Below are 11,397 nucleotides of genomic sequence, written 5' to 3' on the forward strand. Positions count from 1 at the left end.
CTCCGGCAGGAACCTAAGTGGTGCACACCTTGATTTTGGACTTCCAGCCACTAGAGCTGTGAGAGAGAAATGTCTGTTTAAGCCTCCTGGTCAGTGGCATTTTGCTATGGCATCCCGAACTAACTAAGACAAACAGCACTTATAGGCACCTACTCTATACCTAGTACTTTGTTTTGGCCACTCTTTCTCTGAAAAGGGAAACGATGGGGCAAATGTCTACAAATGGACAAGTCTAACTTCTACATTCCCTGTTCCCAGAGGGACTGGTCTCTGTGGCTTTTCCTGTCAAGCACAGCTTCCTGGGTAGGCGGCTGTTCCAGGAGAAAGGGCGACCCTACCTTGCACTAGGAGAACGGAGCCGCCAATCCCCCCAGCCCCTGAGGCCTGTGGGCTCCTCACTCTCCCGTGGTGCTGAGCGCCTCTGTAGACCCCCAGCCAGGTGACACCGGAGTCTGCGGTGCTCTGTGAAACGCTGCTCACCGCACTGGCACGGGCAAAGCTCTGAGCTGTCACGCACTAGAGTCCTTTCCAACTTGGAGTCATCCAAGGTTTCTCAGACAATTTGACCACAGGACCGTTGCTTTTTGAATCATGCCTATTAGATGTCAGCAATCAAAGGGCTGTGCTCCAGACCTGGCTCCACTGATGCCAACAAAGGCTCTGTCCTCTCTGGCGGCTCAGCTTCACCTGCCAACACCGACGCCTGCTGCCCCGAAGGAGGAAGCTTCCCCCTGAAAGAAACACTTGTGTGTTTTTCCCTTTGTCTTTTGTTGTTGTTGTTGTTTACACTTGTGTGTGTGTTTTTTTTTAAGCCAAACAGAGGTGATTCTAGAATTATAAGGCAGTTATGGTGAGGCCAAAATATAGTATCTAAAAAAGGCTGGAATGGTCTACTGGTGGGAGACACTGTGAAGGACACAATAGTTGGAAGGAAATAATAGAGAAATAAAAGTCTGTAAAAGGGAGGGAAGTGGGGAATGGTTTAATGGGTACAGAGTTTCAGTTTTGTAAGATCTGAACAACAATGTGACTATTTAAAACACTACTGAACTGGACACTTAAAATGATTAAGATGATACATTTTATGTGTTTTATTTTTTATACCACAATTTTAAAAAAGTCTGAGAAAGGTAAGGGAGGAAGGAAGGGAAAAGGGAGCATAAATATCTGGAAAGTGCATAAGAGTATTGTAATAGATCCGGCATATAACTCATAGCAAGAGCTCGCTTGCTGTCATTTGTCTTTTCTCCGTCTGTCCCCCTTTTTACTTATTATTTTGATCTGCAGAACCTGCTGGAAGACTGGACAAAACTAAGGTGTCCGGATAGCAGTGAGGGCACTGTCATTTTGGCCCCTCCTTTTTCAGGAGACGGAGGGCTGCTTGCTTTTCTCGTTAGTCCTTAAGACTCTCACGTAGCTTGAGTTCTTGATTCCTCCAATGCTAAGTCACTGATTTAAGCCCAAGGTTAATGGAGAGGGAAAGAGTTAATTCATTGATTAGTACATTGGTTCAGAGCCAGGCCTTTGTTTATGCTGAATTGCACTTTGGACTTAGAAGTTCTGCCAAAAACAAAACAAAACAAAACACACCACAAACCTGTGACAGTGCCATCGATGTGAGGCTGGGACCATTAACTGGGAACAAGAGCAGCTTTATGTAATGTTTCTGGATTTCACCAGTGAGCAGGAGAACGGGCCCTTCCCTTCATACAAAACTGAAAACGCCGGGTGTCTAGTGAGACTTGAGCCATAGGTAATAATAACTATATTATGATAACAAACAGTTTATATCATGTTTGAGGTCTTACAAGCCCTTCTACCTAAATCATCTCATGTGGTCCCGACAAAAACCAGTGGAGATGGGTCCTGGCCTCGAGTGTGAAGTTCGGAAAGGAACAGTACTTAGTTAATAATTTGTCTAAAGTACAGAAGCTGTGGTGGCGGTAGGATTTGAACACTATGCTCTCAACAACCTAGAGCAGGTGGTGGCTTGGTGGTCACAAATGCTTCAGAGTTGTGCTGATAAAACTAAGAAGAATTGCACTGATGGAAGGGACCCACATCTGAAACTCCACTTGAATTCTGATTACTTGCTTGACCTTACTCATCCATTATGCTCAGCTGTTCTCAAGGATCTTATGAGGCATGTGGTTTACTAAATACAACTCGCTTATAATATGGTTGGGGTCCTAAGGACTGGAGGATAGTTTCTGTAATTCTGAAGCCCCCAGCCATTTTCCCAGAGTAAGGGCCAGCACAGAGGAAGTGGCTCTTTTTGGTCCCAGATGCCAAGACATACAGTGCATGCTGCCAGCTCTCCGCTGTCCCAAGGCGGAAGGCAAGGGTTGTAGATGTAGTGGATGGGCATCTCACCTGTGAACTAGCCTAGCTACACGGGGTCCTTGGCAAGAAGCAGCTGGTTTCCAGGCCATTCTGGTGCTGGAGCTGAAATGTGTGTCAACCAGAACCTCCCAAAGGTGGTTCTACTCTGTCTGCGGGGTAAGCAGCAGGCGGCAGGGACAAATAGTCTGGGTTCCATGTACAGAATTCAGATCCTCGAGGGCAGAGATTACACTTTTTTTGCCCCCTCCCTACCCAAATGCCAGCTGGTAATGCTGTGAGGAGATTTGATAGAGTAATCTTCAGATGTCAAATATTTAAATACAGATTTTCTTTAATAAAAGGTTTTTCTCCACTAATTATATTACTATTAATATAGAATATTTTACCAATAGAAATGATCCTAAATGAGTGGGGTACATATATGATCTGCTCTTTTTACTGAAAAAGAAAAAAGAAACTTTTGTTAGTATTATACATATGACTTTTGGTGCACTTATGCTTGCAAAACTAGCTGTAGTTTTTATAAAGTGCATCGAAGAGTGAGAATGTCTTATTAAATTAAAAAACAAACAAACAAAACAGCCTGCAAGAGGTAGAGATTTCATTGTCCAACATATGGGAATCTGCCTTGAGAAAATTCTCCAGTTTATGAGGGGGAATTCTGACTGAGTGCCAGGGCACTTCCCTGACAAATGTTCTTATGTTAAATAGGAAAAAGTTTCTTGACTTTAATTTGATCCTCAAGGATTTAAAGATGTTTTCGGTGCAGCCATGGCAATGCACAAAACTGGAAACTATTAAAAGGCAAATTAAACCACGAGAAGAGTAATAATATATCCATGAGGAACAAAATAATATATCCATTTGTCAGCATTTGAACTCCCTCAGAATCGTCGTTTTGAGACTTCCACCTCCACTGCAAACTATTTGACTTCTGAGAAACTTTGACGGGAGAGGACCGCTCTGTCTCTAAGCAGAGCTTGACTTTAACTAAGGTGAGCTGTTCTGCCCAGTGAGGAAGACTCTGTCTCTGTCCCAGAGGGATGCTATTTCAGTGGATCACATGTTTGCAGACAATAAACTCTTGCAAATACCCCAAGTGCTGAGAGCTTGGTAGGTGTTCAATACATGTTTGCTAACTTAGGTAAACCAGATGTGCGGTGGGACACCAAAAACCTAGGATTTTTACTTTCTTCATTTTTTGGATTCTAACCAGCTATTCATGCGTTTTAGTCCCCAACGGCTCTGCTGCTCCTCGGACTTTGTCTTCTCTCTTTTTTGATCAGGCGAGGCTGGTCCTGTACTTTCCCTACAGGCGATGGGGCTTTCCCTTCACACTCACGTGGTCTTGCCCGTTTGTCCACCCCAACCCCATTCAACTTTTCCTGGCTGAACTTTCCAGCCCTGATTGGTAAAAAATCATGGTGAACACCCACAGGTACCCCTTTCTCTCTCCTCCAAGTGGTTAAGCATTTACCAGGTTTATTCTTGTCTCTTAGCATAGCAGTAATTGATGACTATTCCCCGGAAGGCTCCTGTGCAATGAAAGTTTCTTACTTTCTGAATTGTCTTCATAAGTAGAAGCAGACTCAATTTTCACAAACAGTAGAAATATCAGTGCCAGTTTCCCATCTGACACCACAGTGGTTACCCTACCTGTGCTCTTGGCATAATTTCCACTGCTTTTGGTACTAGAAATGGATCTAGGAATGAATGAGAGAGAGTGGCAGTGTGCAGAAAATGTTCTAGTGAGAAGGGAGCAAAATAGGCCCCCTCCCCAGGAGGCGTTGCCTAAATGCTCTAGAAAATAATTGTTTCTTGGAGAGTGAGAGAAGGATTGTAATTGGGGCTCATCTTTTCAACCTTTTTCTTCTGTGGTATGAAGGCTGTTGGTGTTTTTCTTGACATGAAAGTTACTGAGAAACGTTATAAGGCAACTTATATTTTCTGGGCACAGACCTGAAAGGCCATTGAAGAGACGTATTGGTAGAAAAGTGAATGAGACCAGTGGTGATAAATGAGTTCCTTTGCCTTTCTTGGTTCCAGTTTCCTCATGAACAAACTAGAGGTGATAGTGATTGCAATAATACTTCCCCTAGAGCAGCGGTTCTCAACCTGTGGGTCGCGACCCCTTTGACAGTCGAACGACCCTTTCACAGGGGTCGCCTAAGACCATCCTGCATATCAGATATTTACATTACGATTCATAACAGTAGCAACATTACAGTTATGAAGTAGCAACGAAAATAATTTTATGGTTGGGTCACAACATGAGGAACTGTATTTAAAGGCCCAGAAGGTTGAGAACCACTGCCCTAGAGCTTTGTTGGGAAGAGTAAGAGGTGAGTAAGCTTCTAGCACTGTGCCTGGAACATAGGAAGTGCTCAATGAACAGCTGCATTGGGAGGCTGGTTCCCCCAGTTTTTCCTCTTTGCCACAGGGTTTCTGTTTAATTACTCACTCTCCTGGAGGCCAGAATTCCTTGCTATAGTCTTCCTGGGGGACCTGCTCTGTGACCTCATAGCCTTCATGATAAAAGTAATGACAACTAATGTTTACTGAGCACCTACCATGTGCCAGGCACTATCTAAATGCTTTATATGAATTAACTCAACTCTTGCAACTATGAGATGAGATAAAAGTGTTATTATTTCCACCGTACATACAAGAAAACTGAGGCATGGGAAGCTTTATTTTGCTGCCCAGCTTCTGAAACTAAGAAAGCAAGCCACTGGCTTCAGGGTTCAAACTCAGGGCTATTCTTTGGTGACACCATTAACTACGGAGTCTTTGGTGGATCTGATCAGAAAAAACAAACAAACAAACAAACAAACAAAAAAACCTAACAGCTATTTGTGACACCTTTTTTGAGGAAAATGTATTTTGAGTCCAAAAGCCAACCTATCCTTGAACTTTTGGGTAGACGTTCCTTTGTCAAGTCTGGGTGGGCTCCTGGTAATGAGGTGAGAAGTGGGGCTCCTGGTTCTCTCTTGGGGGCTGAGCTGTGTTGTAAGGTAGTGAAGTCACTCCCACCCTCACAGAACTGTGGCTGAAATGATCATCTTCCACATGTCCTGGGTGTCATTCTTCTAAGTCAGTGGGTCTGGCAGGCTTCCAGCAATGGCTTTATGCTTTTGTTCAGTCCACCTGACTGGCCTAGTTTCCAGTGGCTTCCTACACATAATTCTCTGGAGAGAGAGAGCTGTGCTGTTTCAAGTGCTGACTCCCAAGTGGGAGGCCTGATTCACAGAATGGATGTTTGGGTTATCTAATATTTTAACTATTCCTTGTCCCCAGCATAAAAGCATTTTCCAAGCTCTGTTCACATGGTAGCAGCTGGGAAACAGAAAAGCAATTTTATTTTTTCTGTCTCTTCTTAATGTAAGGGAAGCACTTAATGCCTGCTTACAAGGAATTCTTTACTGCTGATGATTAGAAGAGCTCTAATTTCATGAGTCTGTGTCCTGGGCAGTGGGCCCAGGTCTTTATATACATTCTCACCAATTTCACAGATGAGGACCCTAGAGCACAGAGAGTTAAACCACAAGTAGAGCTGAGGTTAAAACCCAGTTCTATTTAGTACCAAAGCCTGATTTTCTAACCACCAGTCCCTCCTGCCTGAAGCTGCCGTGTGTCCTCTACAGTCAAACAGGTGCCTGTGGGCTAATCCAGACAATAGGAGATTTAAACAAAATTCCCATTTGCTTCTGGAATCCATTATTTATGGGATTTACTTATTTTACGTAGGCTAATATTGAAATTAATGTGCATTTTGCGAGGTTACAGCAGCTCAGGGTATGGGGGGTGGGCGGGCGGAATCCAGCCTAGGAACCCAGAATCAAGGACAAGAACTCAGATTGAGGTTAAAAATTAGCCTCAGAACCAACAAAACGAAGGCTGTAGGAGTGGGTAGTCAGGGCTGGCTCTGTGCCCAAGTTTTACGGCAAATCATAAAAAGATGAATTTCAATCTGTAATGCAGTTTCATTAAGCTCAGACACTCCTTATTTGGAGATCACGGTGACTGAGTCGAAGCTTTCCTGGGTTTGCTGAGTAAAACCATGTCTTTAACGATCTGACAAATGAACAACATAAACAAGGACCTGAGCTATTAAAGGTAAACTGGTTTTGGTGAGTTTGATGCCTTAGCTGCATTTCTTTCCAGACGATAATAAATATTAGCTACCTGTCTCATTCCCGGGTTATTAGAGCGGCCCCATGCATTCCTTCTACTCAGGAATATTACTCCCTTTTTAGGCAGCCTTCTGTTAGCCCAGGTTGTCATCCTTTTCTAAACAACTCTGGGATGAAGATGGAATCAGTGTGAACAGCCTTCCTTCTGATGTAATTAATGGTTTGACTGGCCTCTGAAATGTTTCATTTCTGCACCTGCAATACTTTAGTGATGGTCGATGTCTGGTGTGCAGTGGAGTCCTATATGCACTTATCATGTATAAAAAGCAGTGAGGAAATCGCTGTGAATGAAGGAAAACCAACTCATCACCATGGAAGAGGGCTGGTTCCCCACTCAGGACTGCCATTTTAAAAATATTTTTAAAAATCATGGCCATTTTGGGACAAACTGTCTTGAATTCATACAATTTGAGGGCTGGAAAGGAGGTTAGATGTAACCAATTTCCTCATTTTTATACATTCCTCAGTGACATCTATTTCCTTGAAAACACAACCCAAAGAAAACCAGGTGCCTCATGGGTCTGTCTTCCCGGACCAGTGTTTGTTTCCAATGGCGACATCTGTGTACCTGCTCCCATGCACAGGCCTCTCCCTCCCCCTCATCCTATTTACTCGCCTACAGAAAACCTGTGAGGCTGCCTCCCAGCTCCAAGAAGACGAGGATGTGATACTGCTCACCACACATAGTTTTTTGACATTCTTTTGGGGCTTTTCAAAATACATAGCTAGATGAAAGGAATCACATACATAGTTAGGCCATGTAAAAATGTCCAAATTGCTAAGACCATGAATATAACCGACACTGCCTACTGTTTAGCTCAGTCCCCTGGTAACTGACTATCTTGTGAATGTCGCAATCGGTTCATTCATTCATTCATTCATTCAAGAAGCATGTAAATATTGACTGACGGTCAGATGCCACCCATGGATAGTACTGTAATAAATAAAGCACAGACCTTGTCCCGCAAGAGCTCAAAACTGAGCAGCTGAGTCAGGCTGACTATCTCATCTAAGAGGAGGGCCACCTTGATTGCTTCCTAGCGATGGCGATGGGTTGCACTGACTCACAGCTTGCTCAGAGATTGCTTGTGAACCAGGGCACTCATTTCCTAAGGCTAGTTGAGGGGGGTACAAGGATTGTAGGAGAATGAATGAGCAGGGCCTCATAGGCACCATGTTCTGATCAAGTAGGCTGGTTGGACTCAGCTGTAATGTGACTTGTGATGATAGCAAAGGCTACAAGTCAAGGTGGTTTCAGTATGTTATACATAGATGTGGTGCTGGAGGATTGGATGGATTGCAATTCTGCATCACTAATGGGAGTGGGGTTCTTGGGGTAACACTAGAATAAGAATTTCCAGAGGCCCCATAGAAGGATGGGATGTGGTAAAAGGTTTTATTTTCATAGAGTTACATCCTTCGGTTTGCAAAGTCCCATTATCTTTAAATCAGTCCTGGAAAATATGCAGCTGGGCCCTTAGCAGAGCCCAAAGCAGGGCCAGTGTCCAGAATTTCCATGGTGGGGTTGCGTCCAATGTGGCATCAGGATAGTTAAAAGTTCATTAGTTTATTGTGTGGAGTCCACATGGCTGTGGGTCACGTGGGCAAATGCAGAGTGTGCAAGCCACGCAAGCCAGGAGTCAGGCACAAACAGCGAGAGAGAGAGAGAGAGAGAGAGAGAGAGAGAGAGAGAGAGAGAGCCCTTTGTTGCAGTGGTCATGCCTATTCTGGTCACTGACGTGTTTCCAGGTGTGACTGACAGGTAAGCTCCTTCTCACGACACCTACACCTTACTGGGCATGTGTCTATATTATAGCTTCCCTTTGTTGCTTTCCAGGTAAGTAATAACCAGGTTATTATAATGGTATCAGATGAAGAACTAGATCCTTGATAGTTGATCCTACACTGAGGGCGCTGTGAAGGTGGTAGGCAGCTACCATTGCAGTGTCACTTTAGAGAGGACTTTGAGTCCTAGTGGACAAAGTTCAATATATAGCCAGCGATTCATGCATCATTTCTAAAGAGTAAAATAAGTGCATTCACCTCCACCTCTACATTCACTGCTTATCCCCAAAGGTTTTCGTTTAAGAAAGTAAAGCTCCAAATATCCTAACTTTCTACCTCTAATGCTTTGTTTGGGATGCAGGTTTCCTTGAGGTTAACACACATTTCCAATTTAAAAACTAAATTAAAGCAAGCTTATTTTAAGATTTCACTGCCATGTTGTTTTCATTTTTTTCCAATGCAATGACTGTTCCACTGTAATAACCAGACCACACTTTTACTTTTTATTTTTATTTTTATTTTTTAAATATATTTTTATTGATTTTTTACAGAGAGGAAGGGAGAGAGATAGAGAGTTAGAAACATCGATGAGAGAGAAACATCGATCAGCTGCCTCCTGCACACTCCCCACTGGGGATGTGCCTGCAACCCAGGTACATGCCCTTGACCGGAATCGAACCTGGGACCTTTCAGTCCGCAGGCTGACGCTCTATCCACTGAGCCAAACCGGTTTTGGCACTTTTACTTTTTAATTTTATTTTCACCAAAGACGAGGCACAGAATCACAGGATCCTTTCTCAGTTTTAATCCAGACATCTTTCTCAGAATGTTTGTCTTTTACATGACAAGCTGTCTTTTACATGAGTAATAACTAGGGAAAAGGAAACAAGAGAAATGAATTGTCTTTATTTTCAAATAGAATTATTTATGAAAGCACATGCACACAATATCTCTGAAACCACGAAAGTTCTCATAAATTGCAAATTTACAGCAATTAAGGTATAAATAGTAAAACACAGAGAAGCTAGCCAGGAAGCTGATTCCAGGACACAAACAAGAGTATATGACAAAGGAACTTTACAAATCATTGCTAAAGGGATGAATTTATTTAATGAATTATTTAATGAATGATGGTGGGAAAATGGACTACCTGGGAGAAGTCTCAGATTATATTTACTTTCACCATGGAAGGTAAAGGCATGTCAAAATTAACTCCAGGTGGATTAACAGAGAAATGTAAAAATGAAACCATAAAAAAAAATCCAAAACAAAACATAAGGGATCTCAGAGTAGAAAAGAATACTGTAATTTTTTTAAATCAGTGGAAGAAATTAAAAAGGGAAATATCAGTAGATTTAATTATATAAAATGTAAAACATTTTTTGGTCAAAATATCAAGCAAAATTAAAACATAACAACCAGCAATCAAATATATTAAGAGATTTTAAAATGTAAAATGACAAATGCTTTGTAACAATAAAAATGAACAAAAGATAATTCATAGGAATATACATTAATAAAAATACATGTAAAATATTCAAACACAAGTGACAAAAATGATTATTTAGATGTGATTCTGTGAGTCCATTTTTTATTATCAAATGAGTAAAGATTAAAAAATAATAGTTAACTCTAAGGTACACCTGATGCAGGAAAACAAGCCCTTTCTTGTACTCCTGATGAATGGGTAAATTGACAAAATCCTTTAAAAAAACTGTCAATATATTTATCAAGAGTCCTAAAAATACTCATACCCTTTGCTCTAATAATGTCATATCACGAAGTAACTGTAGAGGTGCAGACCAATCTATAAAGACTGGGATGTTCACTGCAGCATTATTTATAATACTGAAAAATTGGAGGCAACTTAAATGCTCAACAGACAGCAATCATTAATAACATTATACCAAGAAAATGAAATATTACACAACTAGTGAAATTGTTTTCTTTTTTTTTTAGTAAAGGAAAACGTAGGGATTAACACACCCTTTTATTTTCATTTGTTTTAAAATATTTTTAAGGTTTAAAAGTGTTTAAAGTCTGTAATTCCTAGTAGGAAAACATCATCTGAATGAATTTCATCCACAGGGTGATCTAAGTTGCTTTTTCTTCAGTGGGGGCTTTATTTGTCAGAGAGGCACTGTGCTTGACCTCCAAATTTGGCTGACAATTTGCTGATGAGATTCATAACTTTTGGGTGCCTCTGATAATTTGGCATTTTTGCAGGGTTCTGGGCCACATCCTGGAAGTCCACCATGACTTCTGGATCCTGCATGGCTGCAAGAACCTCTGGATCCCTAAGAATTCAATTGAGCTCAGGTATCCCTGCCATTCAGGCATGCCTCCTCCCAGTCAGGCATGCCGCAGGGAAGCCGCCTGGAAGAGACACATTGAGCTTCTGATTGTCTTCAGGCTTCTTCTTCCCTCTGGACTCTCTCAGGTTCTTCTGGAGCCTTCTTAACCCTTTCCATTCTTTCTTGGATCACTCACTCTTCACATTTCCGCTCATACTTTCTTGGATGTTCTGTAGTTTTCTGGGTCCTTGGTTGAACTTCCTTCAGCAATGCACCAGCACCTTCATCATATTCCAGTTTACATGCAAGGGCAAGGCCGCGGGCTGCTTCTTTGCATGGCCCAGAAGTCTGTGTGCTTTCCCTCACCACTTGTCAGGCTGAGCTGAATCTGCCACAGTCTCTGATGGCGGCATTTGGCTTCTGTAATTTGGTGAAGACTGGCTCTCTTGGCATACAGAATGGGCAAGTGAGGATTCAGCTCTTTGGCATCTGTGAACAAGTCCATGGCTTTCTGTAGGCCACTGTCATTTAGGGCATAAGTGGCAGCCACTTTTAAATCATTCGTTTGATCCGTCATCTCCTTGGTTATCTCTACATTTTCATCTCCCATTTCTTGAGGGGCGTGGTGTCTGGTCCAAGCACCCCTTCGCTGTCAGTTTCTAGATCACTTTCCTCACGTGATGGTTTCTCTGTTCTGTGTTTTCCTGCCCTCCTAATATCTGTTTTCTCTTCCTTGATATTTTCTTCTGATTTAGTTTTATGAACAGCAGGTGGTGATTTAC

At 42.2% G+C, this 11,397-nt stretch overlaps 1 pseudogene; it reads right to left on the reverse strand.

The window, feature by feature from the left end:
- Positions 1 to 10,443: 10,443 nt before the first annotated feature.
- LOC102244071 overlaps positions 10,444 to 11,397 on the reverse strand; it is a 15,448-nt pseudogene continuing 14,494 nt past the window's right edge.

Source organism: Myotis brandtii, unplaced genomic scaffold (genome assembly GCF_000412655.1).
Source record: "Myotis brandtii unplaced genomic scaffold, ASM41265v1 scaffold49, whole genome shotgun sequence".
In the NCBI taxonomy this organism is placed as follows: domain Eukaryota; kingdom Metazoa; phylum Chordata; class Mammalia; order Chiroptera; family Vespertilionidae; genus Myotis; species Myotis brandtii.